We start from the raw sequence: 13,639 nt of genomic DNA on the forward strand, positions 1-13,639 counted from the left end.
CATGTCAGGGGAAGACCTGGCAGCATTCCCTTCACCCTCGGGATTGATTTGTTTTGGGGTTAGTGGGATATGGCCTCATTCTCTGTGATTTGGGGCTGAGCTACACTGGGTTTGGGAGAAAAACAAGGTTCATTCTCTATCCACCAACCCTAGATTTTCAGGTCTATACCACCATGGTTTCAATACTTGCCATGTGGCTGCACTGTTTGAAATTCCTTTTATTTTTAAAAACTTAAGTCTGAAAAAATGGTGGGAAGTTGTATATTCAAAGAGTGGCTTTACACCTCACCTTCATCTTGGATTTTTGTGTGAAGAAGTATTTTGGCATCAGTGTTGCATGTTCTTTTCAAGCTAGCTGTATATAATTAACCAGGTATCCATGCTAGACACATGAAAACTGTTAATTGGTTCACTGTTGAAAAAGGATTAGAACTGGGCCTGTGAAATGTTTTACAGAATAGTTTTATGTGGAAGAAGTTCTCAGTAAGAGCTAGAACAATATCAGCATCATCTCTAATGTTTGAAGGTTGATCAGCACAGTAGGCCGGAAGTCAGTGGATTCTGCTTTTTGCTTTGGCCTTGACTTGCTGTGTGACAGTGCCAAATCTCCTGGCTCTTTAAGTCTTATTTCCTCAAAGTAAGGTTTGGGGGTGGAGGGTGGAAGACAGGAGGCTGCAGTAGCTGAGTCCTATGCACCCTTCTAACCATGATTACTTTTTAATGAAAGTGAATCTAGACTTCTACAAACTGTCTTTTTGAGTCACTGTCAGAGGCAGCAACTTGACTTTGAAAGCTCTTGTGTTTTCACATTCTAACATATAGTTTCTATCTGTATTTTAAAATCACGATGGCAATCTTTGCCATGAATTCAGGGTTCAGCATTCTATTTCAGGCTGTGATAGTTGTGTGATAACGGGGTGAAAAGATTTTCACTGAATCTTTTAAATTGTAGGATATCTTCTCTTTGGGTTTTCAAATTGTAACTTTGAACATAATCTTTTCTCATTAGCAGAGGCTTTGTTGAAGCTTTAGACACAGATATCAAAAATCAGTCAGCTTTATGGACTTCAAAAAAAAACATTTTTGGCAAGCTTCAATGTGTTGGAACAACCATGATACATAAAGGGACTACTTTGCCCGTTAATAGAAGTGCTAAAGACCAGGCTAACAGGTTTGCTGCTGTGCTAATACAGAATAATCTCTGATAACTATAATTAACTTGAACGCTCCTGTCATAGGTTGACTCACCAGAACACTCACACCCTTCTGGATTGATATTCATTCCTCTTTCAGATACGAGCAGATGCTTCCAACAACTGTCTACAGCCACGGTGCCTTAGCCTTGGTTTGTATGCATTTATCCCTGGCAGGCGCACTATCTATTTTAGGAAGGTATTTTGACACTTTACCTCTTGGCTACAGTGTCTCCAAAAATGCACTCAGTGGACAGAACATTCTCTCTCCTTGCAGGCGTGCAGGCGACAGTCAGCCCCAGCATGTTCTGTGGCAGAGTCAGCTGGCCCAAGACCAAAGCAGCTCATCAGCATTGGGTCTGTTCTAGGGCTCAAGGAAGATGCCCTGCCATTCACTGACAGCTTTTCCCTGGGCTTTCTCTCCTCACAGGCATTCTTATTCTGTGAAAGGGCTACACAGCTATGCTTGGGAATTCTAATCAAGGTGTCATTGGATAAGGATGATCGTGTTGTGGGGCTTCAAGTTTGGACTCTTCTGACTACTCTCTAGTTTTTCCTGGCAATCCTGTAAACTGACTGGCTTTTCAGGGAAAGCTGTTCTTTCTCTGCATGAGTTTAGGAGAGAGTTGGGGAGACTATCTGCTGCTTCCTTTTGGGGCAAAAGTAGAAATCATGATGATGAAGCATTTAGCAAATAAGGCAAATAACGAATGCCTCTCTGACATGCAAATAAATGTGCATAGAAATAAAAATTAAGGGATTTATATGAAACATGGTCATAGTTTATTTTCTAGATCTGGGCAAGATAAGTTATATCAAAAAAGACAAATCTAACCCAATGAGAATACATGAGTGAAGTTTCACTAGGAAGTAGTAGTGAGGAGGTACTTCAATGACGCTTCTTAATGGAGTGGGCTTCAGGAATGATGTGATGGTCATATTTTCTGAACAATTTTTGGTTTGCTAGAAATCCGTCTTCTCCATATTCTCAAACCCTAACCTCATAGCACGTAAACCACACTGTCAAGTGAACCTGCTGATTGGTGCTAATGACATTTGCCAAAAGCACAAAGTGCTTTTAGAGGAAAAAGAAGTCTATTCTTAATGCTGTTTATAGTAAATATTTAACAAATTACAGAGTAGCAGCTGTCAAGTTTTCTGGCATGAAACATAGTTTTATTTGTTTTCGGACATCTTGGGAAAGTCTTAACTTGTTCTTTATTACATTTTCCTTAATTTTTTTCTTAGGCTTACGCGTCCCCTCTAATGGATTTTTGTAAGTCAGTCATTAGAAGGGGTAAGGATTCATACATTTCTTTAACATTATCCTGCGAGAAGGAAAATCTCCTTACATTATGTGTCCTGAATAAGAAAAGCTATACAAATTGTTGAGAATAATATCTATGTGAGCAATCACATTGGCAAAAAACCCAGAAACAACTATTAGACGGGGCATGTATTCTTTTGGAGTTATCAAATGTAACTGATGAGATTTGCTGTGAATCTCCATTGGTGCCAGCAAGACTGGAGGAGAAAACAGAGTTTTCCCAGATCTGGAAAATTTGGGCAATGTCTCCCAAACAACCGCGTAAAGACCTCTATGCATTGACAGCTCCAAGATTCTAAGAGAGATAATCTGTTCCAAGATTTAGAAAACAGTGATTGAGAATCAGGACATTTCCTGAGGATAAATGACCAGCTGGAAGGAATTAATTCACAGCATTAAGTTCAACTAAGTGCTATTAACCCACCTGTTCCTGGTATTGCTCTGGACTGGTCATCATTTCTGCGGGACACATGTGCTGCTTTCCATCCAGGTGAACTGGAGACAGCAGAACAATTGTTCCTGGATAAGATGTCCCATAATACTATTCTTTTGAGTTTGAAAGTTTCCTTAAATGGCAGGGGCCATTAGCAGGGAAGTTTAATGCTGTTATTGGCAACTGAGGCTGGAAAGGTGGATCTAGCAGGCAGCAGGGCGGAGAACTGGCATGGTGCCTCTAGTCTGTTGGTTGTGCCCACAATCTCCAAATTCCACGTGCCTAGGGGTGTTCAACAAATCCATAATCTTGTAAATCTCAGCACTGGAACCTATCTCAGGGCAACTTTTTGAAAGTTAAATAAGTTTGAGAGGAGGTAAAAGGAATGATTGAATTAAATTAGAGGAAAAGAGAAATAACTGCCTGGGAGTATTCATAAAACTATTGTTATTACTTTTTAGGCCTTTGCAATTATACTTCAAAGTCAGGGAGCACCTTCAAAATTTCTCTATTTTCTTTTAGTCATTAATGATATCCTCTATTTGTTATTCTTTTACAGTACAGCATTTTTCAAAGTGAGTGAATAATAATTTTTATTAAGCAGATAAGCAGAGCAGTAAAGTAAAGAAGTCGGTGCAATTTCTAGATGGGAGAATCTCTTGTTACTTTAATTACAATATTTGCAGTTAAATTTTGATTATTAGTCTACTGAAATATACAGTAGAGTTTACATTTTGCTTCATTTTGAGAACTTAAACAAAGCATGTTTCAAATGATAGCAAAAATCACATTTGAACATTTTTACCTTTAGAAATTCACATTTTAGTTTTCTACTGATTAAATGCGTTCTCAAAAAAAAAAAAAACAAAAAAAAGTGTATCTGAGTATAAAAGGGAATATCTGAAATACAATTATTTAAAATATTCCACTTTGCATTTATAATACATTTCAGAATGCAGAATGAATATTTTATGCAGAATCCATTTTTGACTTGAAGATGGTTTTATGTTGAAAACTCTCTACTCAAATGTGTTCTCAAAAAGAATTCATTCAGCTACCCCTTGTTTTCATGTTGAAGCTATTGTCAGAAGGGAGTATTCAATGCTAGTCTAAGAGTAATTTTTTTTCCATTTGTAGAAAAAAATTATTGGGGCTTTTATGTTAATGTGGTATATTTAGCTGACCTTTGATTCTCTGCAAGGTCAAGTAAGCAGATAGTAATATTTTTAGGTTTTCATCTGAAAATGAAAGCATGCCACTTCTCTGCAGACTTTAAGGTAGGAAATTCAGATTGAAATACCATTTATTGAATTCCAAGATTATGCTACGAACTCCCCTTACATTGTCTTTGTTTTCACAGAAAATAGGTGAATGTGAGTAACATAGATAAAGACAGAAATGGCTTGATGTTTTAGGTGACATCTGTCTCCTCATGTGGCCCATCCTGGGCCCTGCTCTTTAGTCCCATCTCCTTGTGCTCTGCAACTGGGGATCCGGCTCTCTGAGTTCTTTCTTTCCATGCTCTGTTGGTGGGAAGGTTTATGATCCCTGCCTAGGGTAACTGAGCTGAAACCTGTCCTCTGTTGAACAAAAGACTGAAAGCTCTAACATTTTCTGTGAACAGCCACAAGAAGCCTCCGGCCAACACCTGACTGTAGCAGCCAAAAGGCGTTAGTTACTGTTTAGCCATATCATATTCTATATAGCATGAGCTACAAATATACACGAACAAGTTGAGCTTACAAATTTGCAGAAAACTGGGTCCAGAAGAAGCCTTTGACCTCATTTAGTGCAGTGAGTTTCAGACTTTCCCCGTGGTGTGGGGGTTAGGGAAGGGGACAGGAAGGAAGGCTCAGCCCCTCTCAGCAAGAACAGGTCAGCATTTGTTTTATATATTGTGGTTCTGAGTAGGATTTCTTTAGGGAAAAAGCATTCTGCCATTGCTTTCCACTAAAATATTTGAGAACCTCTGGTCCTGTCTTTTTACAGATGAGGAGATAGAACCCCAGAGAGATGTGCCTTTATTCAATGTTGCTTGCAAATACAGAGATTTTCCTGAGGCCTAAATTTCTGGCTTAGTATGTAATGTGTTACCCTTTTCTCGAAACTTCTTGGCTGGAAAGACATGAGCAGAGCATCTGTGTGGCCTGTCTCTGGGCAGTTGCTTCACTCTTGCAAGCGTACCACCTCAGCGTGTGTCAACATGTGTGTGCGTTACACTCATGCTTGCTTGCACGAGGCTGTGTGAGCCCATGAAGGCTACAAGCCTGTAGAATTTGGGGATCAAGTGGACTGCCTCAGTAGCTGAGGGAACAGTGCTTGTGACACTTCCCTGAGTTTTCCATGATATGGCAGGTGCTACTTGCTGTAGGAAGCAGATGATAAATACAATCTCAAACTCCTTGGCTCCTATCACCACCAACATGGTTCTGAAATTGGTGTTGATTGGAGAACTCTGGATGGATTGGGGGCAGCCATTAGTTTAATAAGAGTATTCTGTCCTGGGTGTGGTATGCAGGCCCTTTAGTGCAAGCTTGTCAGATAGGGGGAAAGGGCAATGAGACACTGCCACTCCTTTGCTGCCAGTGCAGCCAAGGATCCCACACCCATGGTTGCAATCTGATCAGAAATTGCTGATTTCCAACTTTGTTTCTGAAGATCATGAAATGGGCATCTAATTTCCCTCTTCTGTATTGTAATCTGTTCAGTTTGGTCCAGCAAACATTTCTGCAAGCCTCCTCTGTGCCAGGCATAAGCTATAAACCACGTGTGAAGAGAACACTCCTCTGAGTTAACATAGGCCACGATGTTCATATTTCTTCCTAAAAGATTATTTTAAAACCGTTTTTACATTGTTGGTGGGAATGCAGAATGGTGCAGCTTCTATGGAAAACAGTATGGAGATTCCTAATAAAATTAAAGATAAAACTACCATATAATTCAGCTAATCCCAGTTTTGGGTGTCTATTCAAAAGAATCAAAAGCAGCATCTTGAAGAGAGATTAGCACTCCTATGTTCATTGCTGCACTATTCACAATAATGATAATGTGTTCACCAACAAATAAAGGGATAAAGAAAATGTGGCCTATACGTGTACAATGGAACACTATTCAGCCTTAAAAAAGAAGAAAATTCTTTAATAGTAGACATCATGAATGAGCTGTGAGGACAGTATGCTGAGTGACATAAGCCAACAGAAGGACAAATAGTGCATGATGACTCCACTTATAGGAGGCATCTAATAATAGTTAAAGTTTTAAAGTGAGGAGCTGAGGAAGCCCATCTAAGGGGCTAGCCATTTCTGGTCAATTGTTAGCATGTAAAATCATGGTGTTATTGTTGCCATATCTTATGATTCAAATCCAGATTTTAAAAAATGTTTCATATCTCATTTTGTAAATGTTGGCAATGAAGTAAAAAAAAAAAAAAAAAATTGCAAAGCCTACATCTGTGAGCTGCATCTAGTTCACAGAAAGCCCGATTTTCCACCAATGCTTTATAGTAACCTTTGAATGTGATCGCAGCATTTGTAGTTGACTGTCCTGCTATGTAAAACATATTGTCTCTGAGTCCATGATGCTGGAAGGCTTGCGCTGCACATATGGTTTTGTAGACATATTGTGAGCAGCCAGTGAATATTAATCATTAGCAGCAGTTTTATCACCACCACTATGCAAGTTTGGGAAAGGTACCATAGAGCAGTTAGTAGCAAACCTGCAACAGTAATCATGGGACTACTTTGGAAAGTGATGATCTAGAATTAGATTTCACTCACACACTTAAAAGCAATTATAAGTAGTAAGAAAGATATATGATTATACCATGGTCAAAAGGCCAGGATATTTTAAACTAGTTTTTAAGTTTCTATAGATTGAAGAATCAAGCAACTTGCACTCCATGAAGCCCTAGTACAGTTTGATTCTAAAAATATATATTTTGGCTACTCGGTTTTATAGAAAGAGTGGTGTTTATTTGCTCAATTGGCTATGGCTGCTGCAGCTGTTGCTGCCCTATTATATACAATCATAAGCACTTGCTTTCTAGATTGTATAATTGTATAATAGCGACAAAGTTTAACAGGCTATTTCCTGAAAATAAAGAAATATATTTTTATGAAAATGAGTTGAGGTGATAATGTGTATATTACTTTAACAAGATTAAAAGATTGCAAGTTGTGATTAAGATTAAAATTCACAACTTCAAATCTGCATTTATACAAAGTCGAATCAGTATTTAGAGCCAGGAGAAATCGTAGAGATCATCTACTTCAACTCTAGTCTTTCTGATGGGTAAACCAAAGCACAGAGAGGTTAAGTGATCAATCCAGTGCCACACAGCTATATAGCACTAGAATTCAAGCCTTCAGCACTGAGTGTACAAACGTGTGACATTTACAGATTTAACACTGTGGTCTCAATTACATGCCAATGACCTAAAATCCATGAACTGTAGTACTTATAATTTTGCTCAACCAGGGATTTGAATGCACGTGTAGTGATGCTGATACACTGAGATGAGTCACTTCCCTGGTGAATGAACCCAGCTGACTACTTGGTATTTAATCTCAACCCAGCTGTCTTGTTTTCTGCTCCAAAGAGGTCACTTAAATTGTTTGATTATATTTTATTGCCTGGCTTATGTAGCAGGCTTGCAATAAAATGTTTCTTAAATAAAGCAGGGAATAAAAGACTGCATTTTATTTTATTTTATTTTATTTTATTTTATTTTTTTTGAGACAGAGTCTCGCTCTGCCGCCCAGGCTGGAGTGCAGTGGCCTGATCTTGGCTCACTGCAAGCTCCGCCTCCTGGGTTCACGCCATTCTCCTGCCTCAGCCTCCCGAGTAGCTGGGACTACAGGCGCCCGCCACCTCGCCCGGCTAGTTTTTTTGTATTTTTTAGTAGAGACGGGGTTTCACCGTGTTAGCCAGGATGGTCTCGATCTCCTGACCTCGTGATCCGCCCGTCTCGGCCTCCCAAAGTGCTGGGATTACAGGCTTGAGCCACCGCGCCCGGCCGAAAGACTGCATTTTATAAAGAGTTTTTTGCTGCAGAGGCATTTGAAAATATGAGCATTCAAAATTTCTCATGATGTCAGTCTTCGTGAATGTTAAGGGTCAGCTGTAGTTTCTATGAATAGAAAAGATCCTTGGGTATGGAGGTAGAGTCCCCAGTGGTTTCTCCAAAGGGAATTTGCTCCAGACTCATAATTTTGTGGGGCTAAAAGGTAAGACTAAAACGGAGACTTAAAATTGTTGAATCAAATTCTTTCAGTTCTAAAACTAGTCCCTGAGATTAAGTTAGGGACTTTTGAAAACTCCAGCCCTTTCCAGTCTTCTGTGTCCTGTTCAATAAATTATTGCTTTAGGGATAAAAAATTTCATGCCTAGATGCTGTATGGTGTAATATGATCAGGATTCCCCTTCTAAATGTATGTATTTGACTTGGGCAAGGCACGTAGCCTCTCTACTTATTGGTTTCCTCATCGGTAAAATTGACAATGATGCCTGCTGCTAGAAAGGTTCTTGGAAGTTCACAGGAGCCCCCTGGGAAGTCTGGGTTGGGCACTCTCCAGGGTTCCTTCCCATCAGCCTCTCCTTCCTCTATGCACAACATTGCAGTTGTCCCTTGTTTGTGTGTGACATTTCACATCAAGCTGTTAGCTCTGGGAGGAGTGGGAGAATGTCTTGCTCTCTTTTCTGTCCAGCTCAGTAAATATTTATTGAATGAATAAAATTTTGCAATGCGAATGTAAGCAATTGTTGTAATTTCATCTAGGAAGTCTGGTTCCTCAATTTGATGGTGTTAGTACTTCCTTGACTCTGGGCATGCTCTGACTTCCTGTATTTAGTTTGCTCACCCCCAAAAAGGCTAAAGGAGAATCCTTACAACCCAGAGAGAGGGGATTTTGGCACATGATTTCACTGTGCCAGAATGTTTATTGGGTTGGCATTTTCTGAGCAGGCCTTGGGGTTAGCCTACCGTTGATGAAATCTGTTCTTTTTTGTACTTTTCTTATGGCATACACTGATCCAGTCTCTCACGCAGGGTTAAATAACAAACCTATAGAATAAACATTAAATAATATAGCCATGGGAAGGACCGGCACAATCTATGGCTCATAGTGAGTTTCATGAATGCTGGTTTTACTGCCCCCCTTGCAAACCTTCCAAACCCAGTTTAGTATTTCTGCTACTGATGATTTTCCTATCTGACTTAGATGAAGATATTTATGACTTGAGCAGGCTTCTCTCTATAGTAGTCATAAAGGAGATTCACCTTGGCCTCACCCTTCTAAATTTTGTGTTGGCTTTAGTCCACCCAATGGTGGATTGAAAACCAGTGGTGACTCAGGGCAATGCTGGATCTGAAGGTTGATTTTTGTAAGTTCCCTGGATGGGGTCCTCACAGTGGGTGGGGCTGACAGCCTTTTGTAGGTGTCTCCCTTTCTGATAGGGTATGGGAATGTGTTCTTTGGCTCCTGGCAATGCCCACTTGCTTGTCTCTCTTGCCACGTGATAGCCTCTTCCTGGGCTCCACAAAGACCACACACCCCCTTCCTACTCAAAAACTTGCCCCTGTTAGCCAAAGCAATGTACTCAGCTCAGTGGAGAAAGTAGGGGAGGCTGTGTCGTGTGTGTGTGTGTGTGTGTGTGTGTGTGTGTGTACATAGTATACATCAAAGAGGGGGCTGTCATTGGATTTTGTATTGGGTCCCATTTTGCTGCATTATGTCACTGCCCCTACACTGTAATAAGGATCATTGTTTTGAAGACTGGCTTCTAAGGGCCTTTGTTAAGCTAAAAATAATAAAGATTATAAGAAATTATTGAAGTAGAATTGGGAAAGTCCACGACTCTGAGACTGCTTTTAATGCAATAAAGCATTCACTTGCTATAATATTTTATTGTTTTGTTCTCCCCAAAGAACAATTTACAATAGTTTTGTTAAAGGGTTTCAAGTCATTTTGGTAAGTGATCTTTTGTTTATGTGCCTTGTAATTACCCAGATCAGTTTTTCCTTGACTTCAACTCATCTTAAAAATTTTCAAAGGCTGTGCCAGGATAGCTTAGGGGGCACCAGGTTTCTTGCTAAAAAGCCAGAAAACCACTATATATTTGTTCTGGGGAATTGTAAAAAATTAAAAGGTGTAAGGGAGTGGTTTTTGTAATCATATGTTCTTCTTGGGCCCTAAACCAGTTGCATGCTCTCTCCTAAGCCTAAACCCAAGGCTATCTTTGGCACTGGAATGGAAAAGCATCATGCCAGAGAAAATTGTGCTGAAGTCTTTCTTGGGGACTTGACACAACCAGGCTGACACTTCGTGAGGAAAGCCTTGTGGTTCTGGAGCCTTTGCCTAGGGCTGTTTACACAGCCTTCTTTTAAAGACACAGGCCCTTCTAGGAGAAATTGTCAGTGTGTCCTTGGAACTCCTCAAACCTTTTCACTGTAAGCAAGTTGCAGGCTTTCTTATGGGCATGGAGTCAAGTAAATACACACTTTAAAATGAATTTCTGATGTCCACTCATGAATGTTTCATGTCTGCAAGACATAACATTTTTTTGGAGAGCAGAGGTCTGGTGTAATCACATTTTCGAGGTTGCTTCATTATTGTAAAACTCAATCTGCAATCCTATGACACGTGTCCCCAGGGGGAAAAAAACAATGAACACCCATTGTTCCATCAGTCATGGATAATCGAGTCCAGTTGCACAATGAGTGCATTGTGCAGGAGAGGAAGCAGCAGCCTAGACAGTGTACGTGTCTTGCTCAGGATCCCCCAGAGCTTTGATCTCTCCCCTCTATTGTCTTCTCTAGCTGTTCCCCACCCCCTGCAAGCCCAGCCCTGTCTTAGTCTCTAGGACTAAACCCCACCTTAGATACATTAAGGAGCTCCACCCCAGACCCTGAGGCTCAGAGTCAAGTCACTGTTTCTGCTGGATTGGCTTTGAGTCTGACTTAGACTTTGCACTCCAGCTATGAAAACTGACCTTCTGAGACTCTGCCATTGTTTCTCATCCAGTCCCTGTATTTGTGTTCCATCTTGTTCCCATGTGCCTAACTCCTCACCAAGGTCACCCAGGGCCCTACTTTTTCCACAACGGGTCCTTTCCTGATCCTGCCAGTTTCTTTTCTAGTGCCTGGAGCCTTTTACTGAGCACAGGCAGGTGACAGAAGCTCTGATTTAAAATAACAATGAAAAAGACAGTAGTTAACGTTTATGAGGTACTTACTATGTGCTGGGCACTACACTTTGCATATGTCATCCTATTTAATCTTCACAGATATGCTGTAAAGTATATATTACTGACATCTCCACTTTTCATTGTATAAACTGAGGTTCAAAAAGGTTGAATACTTTTCTAATCATGACTGTGCTTTTCAGTATGGAGCCCCTTGCTGAGATGAGAATGCAGCCTTTACTCTAAGACATTGCACTCTTGGGCTGTGTGAGGACAGACTTACGCTCAATGCCTGTCCAGATTGCCAAGTGCCACCCCCTCCTGAGGCCCCTGTAGCTCTGCTCTATCTCCTGTTGGGGCACCTAGACTCCATGTCAGGTCTGTCTGGTGAGGCATCCTGATGCTGATGAAACCACCTTTGCAAAATTATATCAGAGAAATCTGACATGGTTGACCCCATCTTGCTTCTGACTGCTAGGCTGTCCTCGGTCATTCCTGAGCATATGCCAAACTAACTTTGGGAGGAATTTAGTTTATAGTTTGTCCTTAAAGCAAGGATGATAATAGCCCCTCCCCAAACTAAAATGTCTTTGGAAAACTGAGAGGCCACAAGGTTAGGATTATGAGAGGTGTCTGAATTCTGCTGAGATATAGATGTAGTATCTATAATCCTTTACTGCTCAGGAGTCATGAGGCCAGAGGTCGCAAGATTTGTGACTTCCCCAATTGCTCCTATGGATAACATTATTGTGGAATCTAAGATTGGTCTTTTGAGACTTTTTTAGACTTTTTGGCAACTGACTGACCCTGCCTGGATGTGTAACTCATGACTCAACCAGTTCTGTAGCCTCACCCAATGGTGAGGACTCAGTTGACAAGGACTTTTTCCACACTCCCGTGACTTCATTCCCCAACCAATCAGCAGCACACATTCCCTAGCCCACCACATTGTCCATAAAAACTCTAACCTCCAAGCCTTCAGGGAGACTGATTTGCGATTTGAGTGATAACTCTGTCTTGTGTGTGGCCAGCCTCACATCAATTAAACTCTTTCTCTGCTGCAATGCCTCTTTCTCAGTGAATTGGTTTTGTCTGTGCAGCAGTCAGGAAGAACCCGAATGGTGATTACACTGACAGCCCTACTGGACCACAACTGTTGTCTATTGCCTGGCACTTTGGATACTGCTCTGCTTCCTTGAATGCACTTCTTCCCATCACAATCACCTGTCAGGGCCAGTTTCAACTCAGCCCCTGAGTCTGCCCTGTTCTATTGCTGATTTGGCTTTGCCCTTGGTATGATGGTATTTAGCTTGCAAGGGACTGAATTGGGTAGTGGGAAAAGAGATGGACATTTAGCTTGAAGGCAGCATTCAAATCATACAAAGAAAAAAACCCCACAATTTTAAATGATATCAATGGTTCCTTTGCATTATAGGAAGGAAAGAAAATTTAGAAAGTAACTCTTAAAGTTCAGGAACACAACTTCTAGAGATCTTTCTAGAATACTCATAGATAACTTCATGAGTTTTCCATAACTTATTATATTGTAAACATTTTAGATGGTCTGAAAAACTTGCTTTTTTTTTTTTCAATCTAAATATGGTAAAGATTATCCCTTATCTCTTACAGTTATAATAAATTTAGTCCAGAATTACTCAAAACTAAACTCTTGGTCCATCATTTAAGCTCCGATCAGATTGTACCTATATGAATGCCTGTGTACATGTTCCCAGCTGCCTGTTCACGTCTACATATGTTCTCACAATGCTTAAGTTTTAACCCAAATATCTAAATCTCCTGTATCAGTCCCATATAATTTGGGCCACTTCCCACACCTGATCCCTCTCTTCCCCACAAAGAACCTCAGTGCCTTGTATATCTGCACTGTTTAAATGTTTTGCACATAGTTCTATTTACTCTGACATCTGCATCCCATCCTCTTCACCTTGACTTGTCTCTGCAGTTTCTAGGTGGGTGGCTTTTTATTAGTCAATCTATGCCTCCGTGACATCATCAATAAGGTGGGGAATAATAACCTTACACAGAGTGCTTACAGGAGTGATTGGCCTATAGGAAGTTGTGAAGGATAAAGGAACTCCATCTTGGATGCTAATCTACCATGTTGACCTCTGATTGACCCTAGATCTGGGAAGGCCTCTAAGATTTTATCTGTTGTTCATGTTCTTACTGTAAATCCTGCCCTTAGGTCAAAACGACCTTGATGTTATTGTACTTAATATAAATCCTGCCTTTAAGCAACTGTCCTACACATTCCTCCCCTATCCTATAAGAGCTCTGGGTCTGATGGGTAATGACCCGGGATGCACCATTTTGTCTCACCACCCCCTAAGACACAGACATAGCTTCTGTTTATAAGTCCCCATTAAATGTGTATGTGTGTATTTTTTTTTTCCTGAGAAACTGGATATGTGAGTCTCTTTCTTTGGCCTCTCAGTTTCCTTGGACTTTGTGGGTAGGTTTGCATAGCCCCACTCACATTGGAAT

Source organism: Theropithecus gelada, unplaced genomic scaffold (genome assembly GCF_003255815.1).
Source record: "Theropithecus gelada isolate Dixy unplaced genomic scaffold, Tgel_1.0 HiC_scaffold_15987, whole genome shotgun sequence".
NCBI lineage: Eukaryota > Metazoa > Chordata > Mammalia > Primates > Cercopithecidae > Theropithecus > Theropithecus gelada.